A 26,970-nucleotide genomic window follows, 5' to 3' on the forward strand; every position below is an offset into this window, starting at 1 on the left:
CTAGTTAAACTGTAGCTCTTTGTAGAATTATTTTGATATTGGACACTATAATATTCACTGCCCACTGCTAATCTCGCCCCATAATGCTTTGCAGGGCCTTTGGTTGGGATTGTATTTTTGCCCATAACTGTGCTTGGGGTGGTCTTAGGAGGAAGGGACCACCAATGAATCATTCACCAGCATGATATGCTCTTTGTGTTCAAGGCATCTGCTTGGTCCTCCCCTACGTTATGGGGGACCCCAAAATCACCTCTCTCATTGCCTAATATTTTTATTCACTGTTCACTTTTGTGAACTGGTTATATGCTTTTTAGCATGTAAAATTGCTTTATCAAAGCATTTGTGAGTATTGTTGATATTGTTGCTACGCTACTTGGTGCACTGTGCTACGTGCATTTTGCGTAGCGAAGCGTAGTACTATGCTCAGGGTTATTTATTACTATAACACTGTCTACTAACCTCTACACAAGATTAGAACATAAAGCACGCAATACTGAATCAATAGAACATTTGTAAGTAGCACAATACACAGCGGGCTCCAGGGGGAAACCGAACCATATACTCAAAAAAATGGTATAACAATCATGACTTGACTAGACACAGTGCCTAGAGCACGTAGAATCGCTGGGGGCCCAACGAACCACCCAATGTAGTGACTCAGAGCCCACGGAGGATGGGTGCAGTGAGGAAACACAACCGTGTGCTCCTTACAACTCTATGGGAAAGTTGTGGTTGTAAAGTTACAGTTAAAGGACACTTCTACGAGGACTTCAAGCAAACTCTTTGAAACATAGGAGGTTCTAGAGCCAACCCACCAGTGAGTTCTGAGGTACCCTTGTTACCTATCCCAGAGGAGCCGGGTGCATAGGGGTTGAGTGGTGTTAGAAACCTTCGTCATTTTCAATGGAGAGCTGCTAAGAAATACTGCTGCCTGGAAGGTGAAGTGTCTCTGGTGGAAACCAAGTCTGGATTCTAGGTGATAGGAAACTGAAAGCAGAGGGGACAGAGTCTGGGTCACTTCAGGTGACCAGGGGCTTGGTAGTGGAATGCCCACCGATGTCTGGTGCTTCAGGTGCGAAGAAGGGATGCTTGACTGCAGTCACTGGGACCAGGAGATGTTGAGGATGACCAGGATCCAGAGGTGAGCTGTCCTACGAAGGATGTCTAGTACTGAGGGGTCGATGTCCGGCTGGAGCACCGACAAGCCTTGGCAAATGCAACCCACGCAGGAAGGACCAACAGGTTACGGTGTGGACCAGCAAGGTCCAGGGGACTCCAAGCAATGGGGAGTTGGGGCCCATCTGGAGCAACCAAGGAAGGCCAATAACAAACAAGATGACCCTCGCCAGGACCCATATGCCAACGGACCAGGGATCGCGAGGAGACCTCAAGCAAGACTGCAAAGCACCAGCTCACGGAGCACTCTGTGTGAGGAGGACGGATTGCTTTGTTGCACATACTACTGGGGGGCAGGACTACTCTGAGTCCAATGCACAAGCTCAGGAATTGCCAACAAGCATATGCATTTGCAAATGTACGCAGTGCACAGGGGTTTGGGTTACACGGCCCCCACGAGGGATACCGGTCTCAGAATTGCTGAGAGGTCAAATCAACCTCAGGGACTTTTGGAAACCCACCTCCTGTGTTGCTGAAATCTTTGGAGTCCTCAGGAGCTCGAGAGAAGCAAACCGGTCAGATGCGCTTCTGTGCCTGCTTCTGCAGAGGAGTAACTCCTTTACTCCAAGGGAGATTCTTCAGTTGTCCAGCATCGTGCAGACAGTCAAAGTACTTGGTTTCTACTGAGCAGAATCTTGCCCAGGTAAAATCTAAAGTCCTGTAGCCAGGTATCCCACTTTATACCCACGGGGAAGGGTTGGACAAATTCAGGGGACCCTCCTAGGGGAGGGGCAGGACAGAGGGGTGGCTACACCCATGTCCTTTGTCCAGTTTTGCGCCAGGGCAGGAGCCAATAGCTCCCGGAACTGGTTTGAGCTGGACTATGCACAGGGACTCCAAATGTGTCCCTGGTGCAGACTTTCTGGAACTCTGAGTGCACCCACCCACCCCCAATACACTAAATCCTGTCTGGGAGGTGGTCACACCTCCCTGAGACAGGATGCCTATGGTCATGCCTTCCTCTGCTCGAGCTTGGCTCATCAGGCTGGCAGCATCCGTTTTGTGCTGCCCGGGTCGAGAAGACTGGTACCGGGTAGACTGGTGACCTACACATGTCCCCTTTGGAAGGGTGGAATCATACCTCCACTCCAGTAACTGGTGTGGAGGTATGATTCCAAGGTGTTTGACACTAAACATACCATGTTTCTAAGCAGACGTTTTAAAGTAAGCATTTACTGCGAGGTTATAATGCACTTAGTCCTATATGTCTGGCTGCATCACAGACAACCCCGGAGAATGGTCTCCGAAGGCTGCAGAGGGGCTCTGCTCAGGCAGGGGCACCCTCTCACGTAAAAAACAGCACCCTGCCTTCAGTATTGATAAGGCGTGCCATAGGTGTGACTGTGTAGTGATTTAGATAGATATAGTGAACCTATATCTAAGTAAGTGGTGCAAGCACCAGCTCACACAGGCTGCTGTAGTTGACCTGTAATGTCACTTCGAATGGCTTCTCATGGGTGGTACATGCTTCAGCACATGGGAGGCCTCGGGTGTACCTATGCCCTGGGTACATGGGTAACATATACTAGGGACTGATAAGGGTGCCTTGGTATCCAATCTGAAGTGTACCTAAATTACATACATATCAATTTAAGGGCGAAAGCAGATAGAGTGGGGTCCTGGATTGGCAGGATCCCAGTCAGACTAGTCCAAAAACAGTGAGGCATCAGCAAAAACTGGAGGTAACCATAAGAAGCAGATAATACTTTCCAACGTCACTAGGTGGTAGCGCACAATAATAAATGCATCTTCCAAACATTTAGACACAAAAGGTCTTATAAAAAGAAAAAGTCTAGAATCATTCATCTATTAATATCAGTAGTGATAAAAAAGCAATCATTCCCTTTACAGTAATACTTTATTCCATAGGAGGTGGTACAATTAAGTGTTTTTGCCCTATGCTCAGGTTGTTAGCAGCAGTTAAATACCTTTGCTGAGAGTGTTCATTGCTGTTATCTGCTCACTGTATACAGGGTATGCATTGCTTTTACCATCTAAAGCCCTTTTATCTTTCATTAAACATATGCAATATATAATTCAATTTTAGCATTACATATGGTCAAACAGTTATCAAATGATTTTTTTTCACTCTTGCATTCTCTTCCACAGTGACTTAGTTGCAATTGTACTGTAATTGTCATTTGTATAGCGCATAATCACAGTCAGGTCTTTAAGCGTTGTGAGAGAGCCCTACCCTGGCAAGTGAAGGGGATGTAGGTGATTAGGTTGTGCCCCAGGCTTCCACAAAGAGGAGTGTTTTTAACTTCTTCCTAAATGGGAGGAGGGCATGTTCCTTACGCAGATTCTCTGGCAGATTGTTCCATTGTACAGGGACTGAGGTTGAGAAGGCTCTGCCTCCTTCAGAGGTCATGCTAAAGTGGGGGCAGACCAACAGGCCGGCCTCCGAGGACCGTAGTGACCTGCTAGGAGTGTAGGTTGCTAAGCGATCTTTAATGTACGATGGGGCTTGGCCATAAATGCTTTGTGCGCAATGCAAAGGCCCATAAACCTGGTTCTCTGCCTGATCGGGAGCCAGTGTACCTGGCACAAGAGGGGGGGTAGCGTGGGCCCTCCTAGGCAGTGAAAAAATCAGTCTGGCATCGATTTTGATGCCCAGGCTTTTTACAGCCTTGACTGGTTTGGGATTTGCGCCCAGCTCCTGTGGCCAAAAGAGGTCGCTCCAGGGGTTAGAGTCCTTGGTGATGGCCAATACCTCGGTTTTATCAGGATTGATTTTGAGGGAATTGGCCGTCATCCAGTTGACTATGTATTTTAAGATGTTTTGCATTCGTGAGTGTGCAGCCGGGGAATTGTCTACCTGGATAATAATTTGGTTCAGATTCAGAGCGGCTATCAGGGGCTTGGAGGTAGGCGTTGACTAGAAGGGGGGACAACGCCGAGCCCTGTGGCACCCCGCACGAGAGTTTGCCGGAGTCAGACACATGGTCAGCCAGCTGTACTCTCTGTGACCGGTCAGTGAGGAAGGACGTGAGCCATTTCAGGGCCGTACCCTGGATGGCTAACTCTGAGATCCGCGACAGAATTTGGTCATGGTTGACAGTGTCAAATGCCGCGGATAGGTCTAGCAATACCAGGGCACATGTTTTTTTCTTATCAGCCCTGAGCCTGAGTTCATCCAGCACTGCCAGCATAACCATTTCCGTGCTGTGATTGGCCCTAAAACCAGCCTAGTTGGTTTGCAGGAGATGGTTTGCAGGAGATGGTTTGCTTTGCAGAATCACACAAATGAAAAACCTCATAGGCTATTGTATGTTTCACTACAATGACCTTATCAGGAGCTTTACTGGCTCAGCGCATAGCCAAGCGCCTGTATATGTTTTTGTTGTCGGAGGCGTCTAAAGTTATACACAACTCTGAATTTATTTAAGTTAATAAATAAACTTCTTTGTAGTTTATGCAGCTCTCAAATTTACATCAGAAGTGTTGTTTAGATATGTAGCTGAGAAACGGATAAGATTATACCATCCTGTTAGTACATAACCAGAAACATTAAGCATGCTTAAGACGGTCATAATGGTGGCCCTAAACGTGGAACGCTTGGCCTACAGTCAAACTCTTTTGTGCCGTAGGCCCTTGCCTGACTCTCACACCTTTAGATCTGTCATGCAGCCGATTATTTTCAAAGTGGTGCTTCTCTTGTTGAGACTCAGGAAAGCCACTGATACAGGCAGGGAGAGAATGTCAGGGTCAAACCGGTTATGTTAGATGTGCTCCGCAGCTACACTGATTCTCCTCTACCCACCCTCACCACCCGAATGGGCAACTGTGGCTATTAGAGCAGCAGTGGTAGAAGCAAGGCAGAGCAATGGAAGCAGGCCTGCCACAGGTTTAACTGGGCCTCACTAGATGTTCAAGACGTAGGGTGGGTGTGGTGTTGTGGTTACTCAGTGGCCTAATGCATCCACACAAAGAATGTGTGTCATTCTTCTGAGGTCAATAAAATAAGTAATATTGACTTGGATAATAATATAATTCAAAAGGCACCAAAATGCCTCAAGGGATAAATGTACACTTTACTAATAAGTTCTCATCCAACATTTTCTTCTGTTAAGTGCATGCTTCTACTGCCAATAACCACTGATCAGGATCAGACCCATTTCTTTAATTCAGACCTCCTCCACTTGCTTTGCCGCTACGTAAGGGTCCCTTTACTATTGTGCATGGAATGGTGTTTCTTGGCTTGGTATCTTCCACTAATTTGCCACACCACTCCCCACCTTTGTTTGATATCAGTTTGCCTTTTTAAATCGATGCTTGTTCTTATGAGTTGGATACTCAATGGTGCTTGTTGGGAAATCTGAGGCTCACACCCCCTTAATATTTTTCACTAAGCTACGCCCCTGCCTCACCCCATCCATCCAGCACAAGATAGCAGTTTATTATCAGCTAAGCGAGGCAGCTATTCTCAGGGAGATTCAGCTGACTGAGTAGCCAGCCTGCTCCGGGAGGGAACTGCAGAAACCTCCCCCGGATGGAGACAGGGAGATAGCGAGACAGAAGCGAGGACAGGAACAGTGTTTACTAAATTATGTAAACCCAAGGCAGTTGGCATGTGTAAATCTCCTCATTACAGCAATATTATGTCAAAAACACACTGATTAAACACCTGAAGTTAGCTCTGTTCTGCAGAGAGCTTCACCCTGATGACCTTGTATAATTGTTTAATCAGATTGCTTGAAATAGGATTTTTGTTTAATTTATTTTTAATATGGATTATGTGTGAGTTTAATACAGACATTTTGTTGAGAAATGTTTGTTTCATGCAACATCCATTAAGGTTTCTTATAGATCAAAACAAGACCTCACATATGAGAAATGGGGGCTGTCACAGATTATTTGCAGTAATAGTGGTGAGCTGCTGCTGTTACAATATTTAAAACACATGTCCCTTTCCATGAATTTTAGATGTAAAAACATTTTGAATTTAGACGAGTGCACCTGTGCACTGTAAGTGATCAGGCCAAAGAAGGCATGAAAGAGAAAAAATTGGATCATAAAGACAGGGGCCCCAAAATGGCCTTGGCCTGGGCTCCCAAAAATCCTTAAGATGTCCCTACCCTTCACAAACAAACCTAGTGTGTAGTAGTGCAAGCAGCCTTATGGCCTCAGTTTGTAAAGCGGCTCACTTGTGAACTGTGGTAATGAATGCCATATCTCCTTAGAACCACGTAGGCAGTGTTGCTGCACTGTGCTGAGTTATTCAAAGAGGGTACAGAGGGTAGACTGACAGAGGAATCAGAGGGTGCAGCGGTACCGGGAATAGAGATGCATTATACTGAAGGTACAGAGGTAGATTTACCAGTACCTTGAGACCCCCACAGGTGAGTAGGCGTTTAACTAGCACTGACTGACTGACCAGAGGTTAGATATGCAATGCACTGAGTTCACAGAGATACCAGAGAGATCTAGTGCATTGAGGGTGCAGAGGCAGAGATGTTACAGTATAGAGATGCAGTGTGCTGAGGGTGCAAATGCAGAGGGCAGATATGCAGTATTCAAGGGAGAGATGCCAGAGGGTACCAAAGGGTACAAGAGAACACATGGACAGTGGCACAGGGTGGTGCTGGGGAAAGAGACTCAAGACCGCCAGAGAGTACATAGTCAGGGACTGCAGAGGGTTCAGGTACAAAGACAGTGCTGAGAAAGTTGTACTCACGCAGATGGGTAGGTTATCCAGGGGGCATAGAGGCAGACCACAAGTTTACAAAAGGCTACCAGGGTACAAAGATTTGTGAGATCAGGGGTACTCTATTATTTTCTTACTCTGGCACTTTTCATTCGGTCCATCTCTGAATACTCCTCCTATAATCTTTTCATTCCCCTCAGGTACTCTTCTTTCCAAGTATAATGCCTCCTCTCATTTACACTTCTGAATCACCTGAGTCTCAAACTCTCATGTGTCAACCATCCAACATAAGTACCATCTTTAAGGTGTGGGCATGGGAAACTCTCTAATGTGAACAGCCCAAAAATTTACCTCAAGAACTTGGCTACAGATTTGATGATTCGGAAACTATGTTAAACCTCAATTTCATGAGGCAATGTGTCCCAGAGTCCAGGCACTTCCACACACATCAAGAATACAATAGATCCCATAAAGGCCCAATCAATAATTAAGTTCTAGATCAGAAGAATACGTTTAAAAGATGTATTTAATAAATTCAACCAATGTGATTTAGTCACCCATAAAGGCTATCAGTACATAGAGTATTACAGGATAGTGCAAAATGTCAGAATTATTTGAAGTCCCAAGTGAGCAGCAAAATCAATAGAGAAACATACATTCTTTATTAAGAAAATTTAAAGTAATTTGTCAAACCCCTAAAACCAGGGGTTTATAGGGTTTTTTATAGGAAATCTTATCATAAAACAGAATAAAAAGTGCAGGTTCATCATGATGTGAGCAAACCTATCATCTAATTAGCAAATCAGAGCACAGTTTTATTAAACATCATTGTCTTGGTGCTTAAACACTATCCCACTTTATGAGTATTTATTCAGGCCACTTTGGATAATCATGCGGAGATGGCATGACAAACTAGTTACATGAACAGCAAACTGCACAGTGAAGTAGCAGAATTGCACTAGTTGATGTGCAACAGTACCGTGATCATGGTACTCAGACAGAGTTTCAGTGTTAAAATCACATATTAGTGAAGGGATACTGCCACAGACTGTGCTGCATTAAACTGCAGTTGTCCTTTCTTGATGTGTAATTTCCGATGCATAATTGTCTTTCCTTGATGCAAACCGTGCCATGTAATTTGGTCCTCCCCTGCCTCATAACTCTAGTGGTTCTCATGAAGAACCTCACACCTTGAATGTTCCTGCTAATGCAGTGCCATATTATGGGAACAGGATAATTAATCTTTCAGTAAAACCAGTCTACGCAGCTTTTAATGTTTATTTAATGTACTGGTGATGTGGAAGCTACAACAGCACACTCATTGTAAGTGAAATTGATCTCTTTGCACAATGCAAATCAAGGCATGGTTATGGGAAGCTATATCATCCTTCAAAGCGAGTCTTCTGCTATGACCAAATTATGTGATCCTGAGCAAGTTACCTAATCTCTTTATCTCACTTGATTAATGGATGGGACTGCCTGCGGGAATATTTCAGAATTTTCCTCAGTGTGCAGTTTTTCAATTTGATATTAGCAATTCGTGCAAGCTTTCACCTTGACAAGTCAGTTTACATCACCCATGCCACATTTGTGTATTTGCATTGCAGATCAAAACAACTTTTTTTTTTCTTTCAGTTTTACTGTGTCGGGCTTTGTTAGACATTGCGAACAGGGAGAGGTTGTCGGCGTCGGACTTCAGGTTGCTACAGATCCAAATTCAGCCTATGTGGTGAAAATTAGTTTGCTGAATTGGTTGCAAAAGGATAGTGCCTCTAAAGGCATTAAAAGGAAGCAAATGGAGCTTGAGTGTGCTGACTATATTGAATGTGCTGTATCTGATGGTGGTAATACTAATCATAAAGCAGATGATTATATTATTATGGCCACTAATGTGCATCATTCTAGTGAGAGTTTGTCCTGTTTACCAAGCAAAACACTGCTTTTGACTACATTTGCTACAAAGGAGTTCAAATAGGGGGACATATAGGACTGCTGGAATATTGTGCAAATGCAACATTTCTGTAAAGAATATAGCTGGCTAATTATTGAAAGTAAAAAATTAGGTTGCTCAACGTGTAGATTGCCTACAGCACCAGGTGCAAATAAAACCCAAGGCTTAAGATTTGCACAAGAATGGTCCGATTGCAATGTAACTCATTATGTAAAAGAAAAAAATCAGAGAGTATATATTTTCAACAGCTCATGTCAGTGCAGAACAAATTACACATTACACAAGAGTACCTGAGACAGAGCATGGAAAACCATGCACATTTAATATACATTGCAAAACCAGAAACCACATGTGTTTCATACAGCATATAAAATTGGGAAACATGGATGGCCATTTGTTGATATGTCACCGGATGTTGATGTGCAACAACTAAATGGATTAAATATGGGCCATGTTCTTCATAGTAACAATTCATGTGCTGACATTTTAGACCATCTAGCTTTAGGCATGAGGAAAAAACTTGTAAAGGACATATTGGGGAACAAAACGTAAAATATGCTTGTTAATTGATGAATCAACCACATTTAGTGGAAAATCTGTGCTTGTCCTTTGCTTGAGTGCTGCAGTGGCAAATGATTCTGAAGTGTGTACTTTTTTTTCACTTGAACTTGATGACACTACAGATTATATCAGCACTGCTGTGATGGAGTGTCTACACAAGCATGCATTTGGAACATCAACGGCCTAGCAAGTAAAACTGAGGATTTTGAGATAGTGAATTACCTAAAAAAATTCAACATTATACTGCTCCAGGAAACCTGGGAAGACAAGGCCTTTGAGCTTCAGGGGGACATCTCCCACTTCGTTCCAGCTATAAAGGGATCTGATTTCGGCCACTGCTCAGGGAGGCTAATGATACTAGCCTCAATAAAAACAATAGGAGAAATCTTGCATATAGAGGCCAAAATTGTAGCTCCAAGCTCCATTCATGTTGTGATGATAACACTGCAGTTTAATAAGGAATGCCAAGAAGTTATAATAATTAACACCTATGTACACCCCAAACCAAAACTAAACTTAAGCAAAGAACTGATCAAAGAAATACAAATGGTTAAAGATGAGCAAGACACAGATCACATCATCCTGGAAGGCAAATTTAACTTGCACCTTTTAGGCCCCGTACTTGATGATAACCCTGCGCAAGACCTTACTGATGTATGGGGAATACCGAATCAGGGCCTAGCAAAAATTGAGAAACCAACAAGATACTCCTGCTTCAGGAACTTGAACATCTAAACTGAAGAGCACTGAATGGCCAATTCAGGGGTACAATTCACCGGCTGCCACGTTTCATTCATCAAAAACCTCTATTTATCTGTATTTCATGTTCACAACCCCAACCATGTTCAGTCAAATTGCAACTTTTAGAATAGGCAACAACGAACATAGTTATCTATCTCAGGAAGTGACGGTAAAAGCAAATACTGCCCTCACACAAGAGGCATGGAAATCCATCGAAGCAATATCAGTCACCGCCAAAACATTACATGTCCAAGGGAGAGATACACCTGCCCACCAGTGAAAGCATGGGAAATCTTCATTACGACCCTTAGTAGGAAATTTGCGACAGGGATAGGAACAAAATCAGGACAGTCACCGGATACCCTAATAATGCTGACAACAAGCCCGAAATCAAAACAACTCAAACGTACCATAAACCAAACACTAAGTCATCTTTGTAAAACCCCACATAACCTGGACCTGCAATGTGTCCTCCGGAAAGCGACGGCACTAATAAAAACAAAGAAATGTGAAAAAAAGATCAAAGAACGACATACAATGGGCCAAGTTACCTCATGATGCCAAAAAAACAGTGCCAAGTTCTGGCAAACAATAGAATCGAGCGACCAAACCATCCTGGAATAAATTCTACCCTAACAGAGGCTGTCTGGGTAGATTATCTCTCCATTATCTCGCAAGAAATGCGCATGCGCGGGCTTCCGCGCATGCGCATTTGTCAGAAGAAGTTTGAAATGGAAGAGGGAGCCCCGGAGACGCCGTGTTTCAGGTAAGTTTCTTTAATTTAGTATTTATTGTAAATGCGGGGGTTTGATTTAAAAGGAGGGCGGGTGGCGCGTAGTGGGGCTACGCGAAGCATGTAGTGTGCGTAGATTTGGGCACACTACGTGCTGCTTCACGTAGCCCCACTACGCCCACTACGCCCACCCTTAGTCAATAGTATAAGAGCAGGATGAGCGGTTTGAGTTCAGGGCAAGAGGAGTGGGTGGAGGGCGAGAGGAGTGGGTGAGAGGTAGGTCAATGGTGTGTGTGAGTGCAGAGTCAGCACTGTGTGAGTGGTGGGTGAGCAGTATCTGACTATAAGTGCAATGTCAGGGTGGGGTGACTGTGCAGAGTAAATGGTGGGTGAGTGTGCAGGGTGAGCGGTGTCTGAGTAGGTTGAGGGAAAGAAGGGATCCAAACAAGGTAGGATAGTTTGAAGGGTGTGCATGCTTAAGGGAAGCATATATGTACATACCTACTTCCTGGTGAGCAGGCATCATGTGTAGCATAAACAGTAGAAGCAGGCTGGACCCCATCCCGCATGTCCTCTCATGCCGTGTAATACACCAGTCTAGAGCAGGCTCGCAGGAAAAAGTGCAAGGCACTCAGACACGTTGTCTTGTACTACAAGAACTTTAAAGTGCAATCCCTGCAAAGGAGACAATCAGTAACGATAGACTGAGCTTAACAATTTGCGCAAAATCATCTAGATCGCAAACGAGAACAGCAGCCATGTTAGGGCCAGTCAACTCACTCTTGTGAGACCACAGTGGCAATGAAGGGCTTTAAAACCGAGAGCCCTGCATTGTGCGTCACGTTAAAGTTGATTTACTGCCTGTCTTCTGTCTACTGCTTCAGAGCGAGGCGGGGCGGCAACCTGAAACAGACAACCCAGACTTAAATGCATCAATTTATTCAGAGATACGATCGTATCTCTGAATAAATCGATCTATTTTATATTTTTTAATGTAAGTGTGTAGGAGTTTTCAGAGGGGCACAGCCCCAGAGCCCTAATGAAGAAACTGTCCCTACCCACAGCCCTATTTAGCCACTGCTTGTTTATGAACATGGGAAGATGGGGTGGAACGAGGGTTGGGAAGAAATGTAAAACATAGTTTCTGGCCTTGGCATGAAAGTTTCTACGTTATTTAGTCTAATGCTTGGATATCCATCAACGAGGTCTCCATTGTTGCTTACCTGGTGTGGACCATTCAATATTAAACTTGGGGGGGGGGGGGAGGGGGGAGACATTTTGTAGCATCTTTTAATGTTTCTTCTTAATTTAAGTTTACTCTACATGTTACAATCTACAATGAATGAAATATTGAAGGGAATTATTTTTGTAAATTAATATTATATTGTGCAAAATAAATGATGAAGCTGTGAGCTGTGCAGTGCTGCTTGCGCTTCCGGCAGCAGTGCAACAGTGGGTGCCCATGGGGAAACTGTAGTGGAGATGACCAGTGGGACTGCAGATACGAGGCTGGCTCACGAGCACACAAAAGGGCGGGGCTTCAAATACCAGAGCGGGCGCCTAGAAAAATAGGCAGATGACCAGCAAATGCATGCATGCAGGAATAAATTACAAGCACACTTCAAATGCATGCAGGCAGGGAGAAATTAGGTAAACCTAAACCAAAAACCAAGTGCAGATGAGAGGGAATAAAACAACTTCCACCTACCAACTCAGATGAATATGAGCACTTGGGCCTCCGGAGACTGATAAGAGAAGCACACAAGGAAAGCAACAGGAAAAAGTATGCTACAGCCAATAGAAACAGAGGAAAAGTAAGTGGCAAGCACGGAATCCAGTGAAAAGAGAGGGCGGGATTTAAACCCCTTTTTAAGATATATATTAAAAACAATAAATTTCATAAGCACAGTGGAAGCTGTGCAGGCGAAAGCTAAAAATGCACAGAAACTAAGGATGGTGGAGACCCAATTCCCACAATGGTGAGTGGCCCAGTGCTCCTAGCACTGATTTTGCCATCTCTAAGGCCAAAGATCACAAATTATGTCTCCGGATTAGCAATGGGCAATCCAGGGTTCACAGCTGTGACCTATATCGACCTATGATAACATCCCATGATCACATTTCTACCTAAAATGTAGCTATGGATTTTGAGCTGCATTAAACGATAGCTTTTATTTGTTTGTATTTCATTAGTACCTACTGTTTGCTACCGTAATATTTGTGGATGTCCTTGATGTATATTTTTAAACTTGTATTAATCCCAGGATAGACAAGAGGTACCACAGGTAAAGTGTGATGATGAGGCACATTTTAAAGATTATTTTGTGTTGGTTAATGCACGTACAGTCCGATGACGCATTTTATTCAGTCTTTCAGATACCACCTTTAGTCAAAATAGCAAATATATAATGTACACTATTTGGGGATCCCCCAGCTTAAGCAAAAGTAGGGTAACAAGGCATTAAAGCGGTTTTAAGTATAATATTCAAAATTAAATGCATATGAAATGTCTTGAATTTGCCAGAGTTTGTTACATGAAACCTTTAGGGGGCAGTATAACTCTAGTTGTGGGGCATTCTGGAGCTCCTATTTTTGCCTGTTCACGGAATGACTGAAGTTTCAGGGTTGCGTATTTTAGATACGAATGATTTTGTGACGTTACTAAGCGAAAGGATCGTCAGCAATCCGTCTTATTTTTATAGTTTGCTTTCATTTTGCTGAACTTCGCTTCCACCGTCTGGGTATTTTAAAACAACAAAGAAGGAAATGGGTAAATATTTTATACAATGTACAGGAAGTTTGGAAATTATATGAATACGGTGGATTTGGGGTTTTCCTAACTAACTAAAGCATTTACCTCCCAGTTAAGCTGTCAATCTTGAAATCCCATCCAGTTAGTATTTGGTTTTTTTGGCCTGGTGTTAGTTAAGGCCGTTTGTTTTGAGTGAAATTAGATAGATATATCTATCTCTATCTCTCTCTCTCTCTCTCATTCATATGTGTGTGTATATATATATATATATATATATATATATGTATGTATGTATGTATGTATGTATGTATGATATGTGTGTGTGTATATATATATATATGTGTGTGTGTGTATATATATATATATATATGTGTGTGTATATATATATATATGTGTGTGTGTATATATATATATATATATGTGTGTGTGTGTGTATATATATATTCACTGAAAAAACCATAGGTTTCACACATGTTATAGTTAGCGGAAATTTTACTGATAAAAAACCAATGAAATTCCCCCGTTATAGTTAGTGCAGGCAACTATAATTCACGCGACCGCAATCCTCTGCTGATGCTAATACTGTATTTAGACACTTATTTACCCATGTCTTCTTCCATACATTTTTAGCTATACATATATTACAAATATTTTTTTTTCATAAAGACACATATGTCATCAGCAGAAGATTGCGGTCGCGTGAGTTATAGTTGCCTGCACTAACTATAACGGGGGAATTTCATTGGTTTTTTATCAGTAAAATTTCCGCTAACTATAACATGTGTGAAACCTATGGTTTTTTCAGTGAATTTGTATGGTTTTTTAAATGCTAAGTTACTTTACGCCATTCGTGGCGTGCGCGCCCACTTAACACAGTTCGTTCCGTGCGCGCACGGTGCGCTTCGCGCACCGTGCGCGCACAGTGAGCACGCGGTGCGCTTCGCGCACCACGCGCCCACTTTACGCAGTTAGTGCCGTGCACGCACGGTGGGCACGCGGTGCGCTACGCGCACCGCGTGCCCACGTTACGCTAGATGGGCAATGTACGCACGATGCGCTTCGCGCACCGTGCGCACATGGAGGACATATGATGCACTTCGTTTTTAAAGGTAATATTTTAATTTTTCGCAGTAGTTATAAGCCATGCACAAATGGTGCCCTTCGGGCACCATTTGCACACGGGGTGGAGAGAGTGTGGATAATTTTTTTATTTTATTATTTTATTTTTTAATATTTTCGTTTTTTACTTATGTGATAAGCCATGCACAATTGGTGACCTTCGGTCACTAATTGCACACGGGGTGGGGTTAGTGTGGATAATTTTTTTTTTTTAATATATTTTTACCGTACGCGTACGGTAAGCGTAATCGGCGAAATTATAGAAATAATAAAAATTCCGTTTTTGGCCTTGGGGGATCTTTGGGGACTCCCTCTACATGGCGATGTGTGTGGGAGCTGTCAAAACAGCCCCTTTAAATGTTTTTGTGCTTTGTTTGTTAATCACCTCTCTCAGTGCGAGAGAGAAAATGGCGGCCGCCGCTTCCTGGTTTCGGCCGATTCGAATGTTTACTAAGATCTAAGAGCCAATCATAATCGCGCTCGCGCACGCCACCGTACGCGTACGGTAAGCGTACCGTAAGCGCACCGTAAGCTGGCTCAGATATATATATTGATTTAAAGGCTATTTTCTCAACATCTACTGAACAGATTTACACCAAACCTACAAAAGGCACTTCCTTGACCTGAGGACTACCTCTCTGCCAAATGTCTAGTAATTCTGTTCAGCCGTTCGGGCTGTAGCCCTGTCCAAAGGTCCTATGGAAAAATGCATGGGAAAAACGCGTTTTGGGACCCCCCTTTATCTCAGCCCCCGCTTGACGAATCCCCCCGAGACTTTCAGGGTAGGAGCGGAGCATAGCGCCCCACCTATTTTGAAAAATTCGCGAGGATTCGTCGACCGGCGCCAAAGTTATTCAAAATAGAATGTTGCGGATTTCCTATGGAAACGTGGTCCTAACTATAACTACCTACTGGCGACCGCCAGTAGGTAATATATATGTATATGTGTGTGTGTGTGTATATATATATATATATATATATATTCACTTAAAAAACCATAGGTTTCACACATGTTATAGTTAGCTGGACATTTCACTCATAAAAAACCAATGAAATTCCCCCGTTATAGTTACTGCAGGCAACTATAACTCACGCGACCGTAATCCTCTGCTGATGCTAATACTGTATTTAGACACTTATTTACCCATGTCTTCTTCCATTAATCTTTAGCTATACATATATTACAAATATTTATTTTTCAGAAAGACACATATGTCATCAGTGATGTAATATCTGACGTCATCAGCAGAGGATTGCGGTCGCGTGAGTTATAGTTGCCTGCAGTAACTATAACGGGGGAATTTCATTGGTTTTTTATGAGTGAAATGTCCAGCTAACTATAACATGTGTGAAACCTATGGTTTTTTCAGTGAATTTGTACGGTTTTTTAAATGCTAATTTATTTATGTATTATTTTTTTTATATATTTATTTTACAATAAACTACGTATTAACTTTTTTTTTTTTTTTTTTTTTTTTTTTTGGTTTTCACCCTGCGAATTATTTATTTTTTTTGTAAAAAATTTTTTTTTTTTTTGTGTTTTTCAGGGTGCGCGCACTGTGCTCGCACCCCCGCGATTTTAAAAAAAATGATTTTTTTTTTGCCTTTGGGGTCCTTCAGGGACCCCCTGACAAAGGCTAGGGGGTCAGGAACTCTCTACCCTGCCCCCTTTTCACGTTTGCCGCCTTCCTTTTTCACTCTCGCACTGAAAACAAACAAAATGGCGGCCGACACTTCCTGATTTCGACCGATTCGAACGTTGACTAACATGTAACCACCAATCAGAATTACGCTCGCGCACGTTAGGGTGCTCGCACGGTGCTCGCACGGTGCGCGCACCCTGCGCGCATATAGATATATATATGCTTTTAAATGCTATTTTCTCCGGAAATACTGAACAGATTTACACCAGACCTGCAAAAGGCACTTCCTTGACCTTATGGCTACCTCTCTGCCAAATTTCAAGTAATTCTGTTCAGCCGTTCGGGCTGTAGCTGTGTCTAAAGGTCCTATGGAAAAATGCATGGGAAAAACGCGTTTTGGGACCCCCCTTTTATCTCAGCCCCCGCTTGACGAATCCCCCCGAGACTTTCAGGGTAGGAGCGGAGCGTAGCGCCCCATTAGTTTTGAAAATTCCGCAAGGATTCGTCGACCGGCGCCAAAGTTATTCCAAATAGAATGTTGCGGTTTTCCTATGGAAACAGGGTCCTAACTATAACTACCTACTGGCGACCGCCAGTAGGTAATATGTATGTGTGTGTGTGTGTATATATATATGTATGTGTGTGTATATATATATATATATATATATATATATATATATATATATATATATATATATATATTTCACTGAAAAAACCATAGGTTTCACACATGTTATAGTTAGCTGGACATTTTACTGATAAAAAACCAATGAAATTCCCCCGTTATAGTTAGTGCAGGCAACTATAACTCACGCGACCGCAATCCTCTGCTGATGCTAATACTGTATTTAGACACTTATTTGCCCATGTCTTCTTCCATTAAATTTTAGCTATACATATATTACAAATATTTTTTTTTCATAAAGACACATATGCCATCAGCAGAGGATTGCGGTCGCGTGAGTTATAGTTGCCTGCAATGCAATCGGTCTCGCCGTTGGGACCTTATATGTATATAGCTATGCAGCATATTAGCCTTGGTGCGGAAACATCTACTGTTCTTTAACATGGATGGAAAGTAATCACCAAACTGCGTGACATGCTAGGTATGGGAACACATGGAGATAAATATGCCTTTTAGAGGGAAATGGTATTGTCCAAAGCTCTGTTTTTAATATAAAATCAGGGCCTTTAGTGGTCATATCACTGAAAATACAAAATGTGAAAAAAAATATTTTCTACAGGTGCTCATGGAAGACAATTTCCATGGAACTGGAATGGAGAGTATGCTAAAGTGATTCTGGTATTTTACTGACCTTTGCTGGTTGTTTTCTATCAAAACAGTTAAATAGAGGCAGTTGAACAGAAAAGAAGTCCCTAAGCGGAAGCAGACAAGTCCTAGGGTTGATCTCCAGACACCCAAAGTACACACACATATAAGTATACAATAAGTATATACTAAAGAAGTATATACAAGAGGTCTCCAATGCTCGACCTGAAAAATGAGATCGCCCAACAGATAACATCCACCCCTAGAGGAAACCAGAGCCCAGAACTTGAATTAAAGATTTATTTTAAATGTTTTCTGGTGTCTACTTTAGATTGAAGCCTTGCTATCATAGTGGTGATACACAGTTTTGCAGTGCTTTATTGCCCCCGCAAAGACCACCTCTCTCAGATTGCAGAGGTTTTGTGGAGGCCAATGGAACGAGGAAAGAAGAAAAAAAAGGAGCAACATTTAAAGCAGACTCACCTTCCAACAAATCATGGAAATCGCCTACAGGAAATACCATTTGGCATGCCATTACTCATTACAGAACTTCCCAGGCTATTGAAGAGAGATTTTTGTGAGTCATCTGAATCCTAATTAAAAAAACTGTGAGTGTACCTCCTCACACGCTTTGTAGCAATTTGCAGTATACTTCCACAATGTACGAGTAGCACAAAGCATTTTAACAAACCATGGCAACTTGCTGCTCTGTTGCCCCACAACTGGAGAAATACTTCCTCCTGCATATGGACACAAGCCAAGTGATGCTTAAGGACTTTTCCTTGCTTGTCTTTATGCCTCACTTAATTCACCTCATTCGCTATTAGCTTTTATACATTCGTCACAGATAAACCAATAGCTTCACTGAGTGTTAATTCCCTCCATACGCGTTTCTTCCTTTATAAACTAGGTCTGCCACATGGTACACTCTTTGCATAGGTAATTTACTTCTGCTTGTCTTCGAGGTACTTTGGTAGAAGACTGCAATTTGTCTACCCTGGCCTGGAATTAATTAGCCTTAAAATTTAGCAGAGGTAAAAATGCAAGAAGAAATTCAAAAGACCACTGCTAAAACGCATCCTAAAATAGCAGAATGCCAAAACTTACACGAGAGTGGCACCTCTTTTACCTAAACAATAAAAGGGAGTTCGCAGATGAAAATCTCCAGTGCTTTTTAAACCAAGGCAGCCACCGCAATTTCTCTTATTAATAAGTTAATTAAAAGATAAACGTATGAGTGAGAAACATTCTTTTATTGCCACAGCTGTCTAACAGGAACACTGACCCTCTAGAGGTAATATGGAACAGTTAATCTCACAAAAACTCGAAATGTAAATGACACCTCGCAAAGATTAAAACATTAAGAATAATAAATACCCTGTCTACAGCCACATTCAACCTAGCGAGCAAAGCTCTCACCACAAGCTAATCTTCCCCAGGACAATCAATTCATACCAAACAGCGACATAAAAGGATCTCGCCGCAAATTCAGGAATAAGGCAGTCACAGAGCGAACACCCAATTTTCAGCTACAATAATTTACAACAAATGATTAGAACAATGCAATAATCCAAAGATCCCATTTTGAGTTAACATAACTTTTTAACTAAAACAAAATCTTACTTCTGAGAGAATCCTTGTGATTTAACCATGTCTGCAGATAACTGAGGTACAAGTCAGGCTCATGACATATGGACAAGAAGCTGGAGGACGATTTATCACAGGTAGATATACATGAACTTGGGTACTATTCCCATACCGTCCGGCAGAATGTTGACCAAGGGTTTAGGGCTTGTCATTTTGGAGTGACTGATGTGTGGGGGCAGCTGTACTGTTCGACATAATACTGTTTTTCTGCCATAGTGTGACTTGTAGGATCATCATTGTTACACATACCCCTGGTGATAGCAGATGGACGCATAGCTGGCTCAGATGACTCAGGAGATAGGATTACAGGAGTCTGTTGGGAAGGTACGTCATTACCGTTTTGCGTTTTGACCTGGCCAGAACTGTGAAAGCCCCCTTCTATGTTCTTGCTCTATGGCCTAAATTAGCCTCAGTAGAGGTAAGGTGGTCATGGATATGGGGCAATTTAGCCTCCAGAAGATCACTAATATAATTCTTTAAAGTGTCACAAAAATCCACAGTCAAAGGTGAAGGCAAGACTCAGTTAAGGCTCCCTTATACACCCAAAGCCTGCTTAGTTTTATTTGTCCTCTGTTTGGGTGTTTTTCCCTGCATTTAGGTAGGGGCCCTGAGTTTGCCAGACTTGGGTAGATACCTGAGTCCTAAATTACATTGGGAGTCTCCAGCGAATCCAAAACTGGCACACCCAAAACCCCATTTGAGGCATTACTACTATTGATAGGAGCCACTGCTCTATTGGGGGTTATTGATACATTCGCCACGGACAGAGTGACTGGAGGTAATTGCGACATGGAGAGATCTTCTGCAGTTAATGAAAGCTGCCGCTCTGCTAGTTTTATTTCATTTGACACTAAGTCCACTGCCCTCACCAAAATACTGTCAATGGTGGTTCGCGGGAGTAGGTATTGTGTATCAGGATTATCCGCAGGGTTGGCCTTCCTTTTTCCCATGATAGTTTAGGCTGTGATTTTCTTTAGATGTTAAGAGCAATAGAAACAATTTTAGACTTACACGTGTTGCCAAATATCTCCTAAGGAATGTCTAGGCGTCAGTCAGGGGCAGATAGACTAGACCAAGAGAATGGGCCCGGCATGTCCTCCGCAGGCTATGATTGCTATGATGGCCGCCCTCTGGCCCGCCCAAATGCTCTGCTGACTGGGGGACGAAGTCCCATCCCAGTCTGGTGTAGGGAAAGTCATGGAGCAAAGTTCTACAGGCCGGCAAACCGCTTGAAATATCCTGCGCAGCGGGATCAGTAGAGCACTTTAGAGCACGATGTCTGCCCTCTGGCCCCACCCTGAATCTCAGCCGGCTGGGGGTTTGTCACAGGAAAAGTCCTGGAGCAAAGTTCTATGGTGCTAGGTAACCACTTTGTGTGAATCTCTTGAATTGTGCCCAATTCATTAAAAAAAAAAAACATTTTATATCTTACAGGGAGGAGCTAATTTATTTGCTGGATTTTTCTTCTGTTGAAATTTGTACTGTTGTTCTTAATTACATTATCACTGCAATTAAGGTAAGAAGAAATTATGCACTTTAGCCCTTGGTCAGCTAATAACTATTCATTGAAGAATTATTGTTGTTAATCAATTTTACATGTTTTTAAAGATTTTATGTATTTTTAACTTGTTAGGGATGGTTTATGGTGATGCTGAAAGGATTTTAAGAATACTGACGTAATTTAATGATTTTGAATGTTCGCATTCATGTTGTAAAATGTTGAATGTTTTTATTTTGGGTTATGATGGTCATGATAATTGGCCAAATAAATATTCATGACTTGCCCTAAGGTATTCACTTATTTTTAGTGCTACTTTTTAAGAGCAAAACTTTAACATTTATTAAAGGGACAGGGAATGCAAAAGAAAATTCTAGGGGGTGGGGGAAGCAAAATGGGGGGGCGGGGAAGGATACAAGTCAATCAATCAGAACCTAATGAGATCAAAATGCTTCTGAGCAGGAGAAACACAATAATACAGATGGAAACCATTGAAAAGGGAGAAGGGAATGAAGATAGACAATAAAACCACCCAATCACTAGCAAGGAGCTGATACAAAATCCATTCTCTATTGTATTGTAGACAATAGGTGCCAGATTGCAAAACATTTTTGAGTCCCACCATTTCATGTATTTGAAGGAAAGTTAAGTCAATGCTTGCGCCAAACACTTTCTATAATCATATCATGAAAACAGGATTCTGGAGGTACTAATGTATGACAAAAACATTTGTGCATATTTATTGAATGGTATTTTGTTTGGTGATGTCTTCTGTTGTTTGTCTGTGCTGCTGTGCATTTGTGTTGACTTATTGCATTGTAATTGTGTTGTATTGTACTGTGGTTGCTGTGTTCTCCTCTTTTGACTGTTTTGTTGTGATATGCCCTGTTATCTTTGAATTGCACTGTTCTGTTTCCAATAGAAATGTAAACACATGGTGCTACAGTTCAGCCAAAAGAGGCATGCTCCATGACATTTCCTGTGAAAGACAACATTTATTACTGTCAAAAGTGGTAAAATAATACTGTTCCAGTTCTTCAACTATTAAGATATCGGTCAGCCCAAAACTGTGACAGAAATTGTCTTTATCGCTTCCAGTGCTCACTATATGTCAATAGCCACGGTCCGTAAGTTGAGGCCTAAAAATAGAGATGAGCAGATATATAGGCAGTTGTCTTACTCTGTATAAAGTAGTAAAATTGAGTGAAAATTCTCCAGTGAAGAATGATGTTCGCTAATGCTGTGATATCACAACAGTGATGAATAATTGTTCTCTGCTACACCCTGTCGAAGTTCAGAATGCCACAATTTGGATACTGCATATACTGCACTGAAGTAAACAGAGAACTTCCCATAACTTGTGTCAGCAATGAATATGTTTGCCTTTCCTGATTCAGAGTGAAACATTGACTAAGTTGAGGGCAGGAGATGGTTTCCTTTCTTTTAACCGCTTTAGTGTGACTGTTTGCAGTGATGTTGTTGGGAACCTGCCGATGGCCACATGTGAAAAGTAAATGCTTTTGGTGAAAACACTATAAACATTTTCTTTACAAAAATTAAGAGTGTGAGGGTGAAGCCTCCTTTATGTCCCAACTTTTATTTTTGATTCAGTTTTGCTATAACACCAGCGAGCACAGAGAGCTGGCATCACAGCAGAACAAAGTGAAAGTAGAACGTGCTAAAGCCGTAGTCTACTTTCTCTGTTGATTCATGCTGGAAGGCATAGCTTTTACCCCCAAACACCAATGTCTGCAGGAGAAACAGCATTGGAAAGGGTACAAAGCCCCTTTCCACTGTTGTCGCTCCATTGTAGATCTCTACTTGGTGATAGTTCTGAGATAGAACTCTCCCAGCAGGGATCAACCCCACTGAACACCAAGGTAGTAGTTCATTGTAGAGGAAGCAGTCTGTTGGTTAAGGATCAGTGCGCTCACTGACCAAAGGCCATAACAGTCATTCTGACCTCAAGAGGTAGAAATCGCACTAGACAACAGGATTGTGCATGGTGGAAAATAAAGGAGCTGGGCAGCTCACTCTAGTATCGGGCCAGAGCCACACATCAATGTGCATACTGTCTTTCTGCACCCTGGGGGTATATTGGGGATTTATTCTTTCTGAGGGTGCTGCCTCTTGGGCATGCTCCATTGACCCCTTCACACCCACTAGGGGCAATACAGTCTTTCTCTCCACAGTGTTTAGTTTTCAGAAATGTCTGGGTCTGGAAGGTTTCCCTGGGTGGCGGCACAGTGTGGGCCCAAATACCATACCTACCTATGTTGCTTAAGTGAGACAATTTTGATGGAGACACATGAGTAGGGTACCATTTTTATTGAAAAATGTGCAGTAATTGTGGGTGGTAGCAATTAAGTGGTCTTCCCCAGCCTCCATAGGTTACCTTCACAGAAATGTGGGAGAAATGTATGATTTTAGCCAAGGTTTTTATGTTTGAAGTGCATTGTGGGTAGGAAAACGTAATGAAATACATGCAAGTCAGACCATCCTGGAATCTCCTGGGTGTCTAGCTCTCCAAAGTGTTGGGGTTTGGCAGGTTTCCCTGGGAGGAGGCTGAGCCCAGGCCCAAATATCGCAGCCACCACTATTGCCAAAACAGGTATTTTCTTTTTCAGTAAATGTTAATATCTCCACGTTGTGTTAAGGGAGCTTGGGTGCCAAGGTCAGTAGTCCCAGCCACACAAGTGGGGTACCATTTTTATCAGAAGAAATGCATAAACTATGTAACATTTGCTGTTATGAACTGAATTTTTATTGGCTTCCAATTGTAAGGCAGTGTGCAAGAAAGATCACATTTTGCAAATTACCCACTGAATCATATGCTGGAATGGGTAATGTTCCGAGCTGTACCAATAACCACTGTTCATACAATCAGTGTTCATACAATCAGTATCTAGAGTACATTTTAAAAATGTATAGGTTTCCCTCATACCCATTTATCAATCATTGCATTTTACCTACACCGAAAATCATTATAAACTGCATCTTAGTTTTTGGCTCTTGGTATTGCATGTTTATGAGCAACCAACAAACACTATATATCCCTGCGAACAGAATGATCTGACTGATGTAACAGTATATTGCTTTTGCAAATAGGTCATCTGTGCAAAACATTACAGATAAAATCGCTGTTCTGTTAGCTTTTCTATTTTTTCCTACTATTTCCATTTTTTTTAAATCTCAATACCTATTTTCTTTAGGGAAACCATGAGTCAGATAAAAGAATTAACCAGAATTCAGAAGTGTATCTAGTTTTCAGAAATGTATTTCTTTTTTGGTTCACCCATGGCTTTACACCGGCTTCCACCACAAACTGAATGTAGGTTGTAACTACAACAAGGGGGAAAATTGACTACCACTTAGAAAAATGCAAACACTGTGGTAAACATGTTTTTTACACCCCTGCTAGTTCCTCAAAGTGGGACATTTGGGATCCTAACACTGCAAATCTTTCAATGATGACATTTCCAAAAAAAACACTTGATTACACAACACTTTTTCCCCTTTAGATTAAAAAACAAAATAGCATATTTTGGCTTTTTTCTCTGTTCCCTGGTACATTTTGAATCCCCAGGGTATGAGGTAGAAAAGGATGCAAATTTGGCTTCCTTTTGTGGATTAATGCTATAAAGGCTTAAACATAAAGTACCCCAAACAACAAAAAAGGGCTTAGCAGTAGCAGAGGAAAAGTCGCAGCAACTAAGGGGTTAATCATCGTTGTTTACTTATTCATCATAAACAACAGATGTTTCATTGAATTAAAAATAGCTGTATTGAAATTGTGTATGCATTTGTCTCAACTCTACAGCTTAAATGCACAATTTCAGAAACAATAAAGGCTTTCAATATTTTAAAATGTGTTTACATATGTAAACTGTAAGTATGGTTCACAGCTTATACTTGACCATTAAACAGAACTGGAAGGCAAACATGACATTTTTGCGGATACACTTCCGTCAGAACTCATGACTCCCAAGTGCTACCATTGCCGCAGCAAACACAATCAAATACATTCTGGCTTCTGCGTACATCTCTCTGGTCTCTGCTTGCCCTAACTCCTCGCCTGGCGCACTTGGTAGCCTAAAGCATCTGTGACAAAGGTAGCCATGCTGATGTGCCCTACTCTGGTTTTCACTGCCTCGGTCTGTCATATGCTTCCGACCCATTGATGACAAAATCTGAAGCAGCATGGCTAATGTAGAAAGAAGGATTTACAGGGAAGCCAGCAGAGGGTCTGCCAGAGGAGCGCTAATAAAAGGAAATAATGAGGTCTGAGCACAGCAACAGTCACACTTTTAGGGAGATAATGTTTAGTTGTTATTAAAAGTCAACTTTGGGCGGTGATTAGACGGGTTTATTTTAAGGTATTATCTTTCAATTTGTTTGTCAGTTATGAAATCCTCCTGTCAAACACTGGAACCATATTGATCTTTTATCTCTTTTATGAATGTTTATTTTACGTAATTGTAGAACTTTAGATTTGCAGCCATGTTGGCCTGTGAAGAAAGTACGTTGGCGATTTTGGGGCCTGGTGGGAGTAGTGATAAAGATTCCGGGCTGACGTCAGGGCTCCCGGCTGTGGTGTCTGACCCCCGGGCAGCAGAAAAATTAAAAGATCCTGGGTTGCCTGGCGATCGTGAAATTCGCCATCCGTACACTCCTGCAGCCTCGCGTGTGCAAGCATACACACAAGCATCGACTCATCACACGCTTGCTTAGGCATGCTGAAGTGGATGCCTGCTTTTGCCCCAGGGGCACTATAGTGCACGCAATGGACACAAAGATAAACCCCTTTAAGGGGGCTTGTTTTGAAGCGACGAGCGGTGGCGTACCATATAAAGCTGCCGACGTTGGAGCTGGAGAGCAGAGTTCGATCCTCGGCTTGGGCTGTATAATGATAAATAATTAGAAGAAGGTCCGCGGTGTGGGCTGTATTAATCCTAAATAATTAAACAGATCTCCAGATAAAACCAGCTTTGTGGGGGGAGAGAAATAAAACAAGCATTGGCAGAGACACATAAAAGACACATAAAACAAGCATTGGCAGAGACACATAAAAGACACATAAAACCAGCATTGGCAGAGATAAATAAAACAAGCATTGCCAATGCAATAGTATGGGGGTATGAGAAGGCATTGGAAGAAAGTAGTCTGTGCAGTAAAGGGGCCAATAGCCGTGGAAGGACACAAATGAAGAAATGTCCATCATAAGGAGGGACTAACAAGCCTACAACCAATCGGAAGGCACCATCTAGGACACCAGCCAATGAAAATGATGGGTGGAGAGTGGGTGGAGCTTATATACACTATAGTGTATACTGCATGGCTCAACGAGACAGCGCAAGCGCTGCCTAGGCGAGACCTAAAAAAGAGGGCAAAACAAATCAAGCATTGTCAATGCCAAAATGCTGGCAGCCATTACTAGATATATTGGGTTATCCAGTGGATAATTTTCTTGTACTTGATAGACTTTTTGTCATATGCTCTTTCTTGATTCATGTAAGATACGACAGGAGTATGACCCATAAACCACGTTGAGAAGTGGGTAGGTACGAGAGAAATAACAACAATATCTCAACTGGTATAATTTTAAAAGACAGTTAAAAATGCATTGCAAATACATTGCAGCACTGAAAGAGGAAGACTCTTGGTGAATTGTTTTTGGAAGGTGCACTGGGCATCGTATATTTTCAAAACATAATCAAGTACAGTTGTAGCAGCACTGTAAGCAAAGAATTGCATAAGAAACAATCCAACATTGAACTTGGTGCTAGATTGTGTAAGTGACAAAACAAGTGGCGACGCAAGTGACAATGTGTGTTCAGCGGAAAACGGCGCAAAGTGGGATAATATATACCGTGAGAAATGGTTCAGAAACTGTATTCAATAAATTTTGATATCGTTTGATGGAACCATAACGAATAGCGCGCTATGATTTGCGCTGAGCGGTTGACGGCGTTTCCATCCTCTAACTCAGGATCATCTTCAGGACCGGGTTGTTAGTTTAAAGCGGTGCTGGAATGGACACGGTCCCGTGTCCAAGTCGGTAAAGAAGTAATCAGGCAAAAGCAGACTCCAGATAGGATGTCCTGACAGCACACACCGGGACGTGTGCGAGGGGTGGATGTCGATGGGGGAAGTCAAGTATCTAGAGGAGGGGTGGGAATTGGACCCTTCTTCGAGGCACCGCAGCTGGGTGCTGGCGGTTGGTAGCTGGGGA

Source organism: Triturus cristatus, chromosome 2_2, assembly GCF_964204655.1.
Source record: "Triturus cristatus chromosome 2_2, aTriCri1.1, whole genome shotgun sequence".
NCBI lineage: Eukaryota > Metazoa > Chordata > Amphibia > Caudata > Salamandridae > Triturus > Triturus cristatus.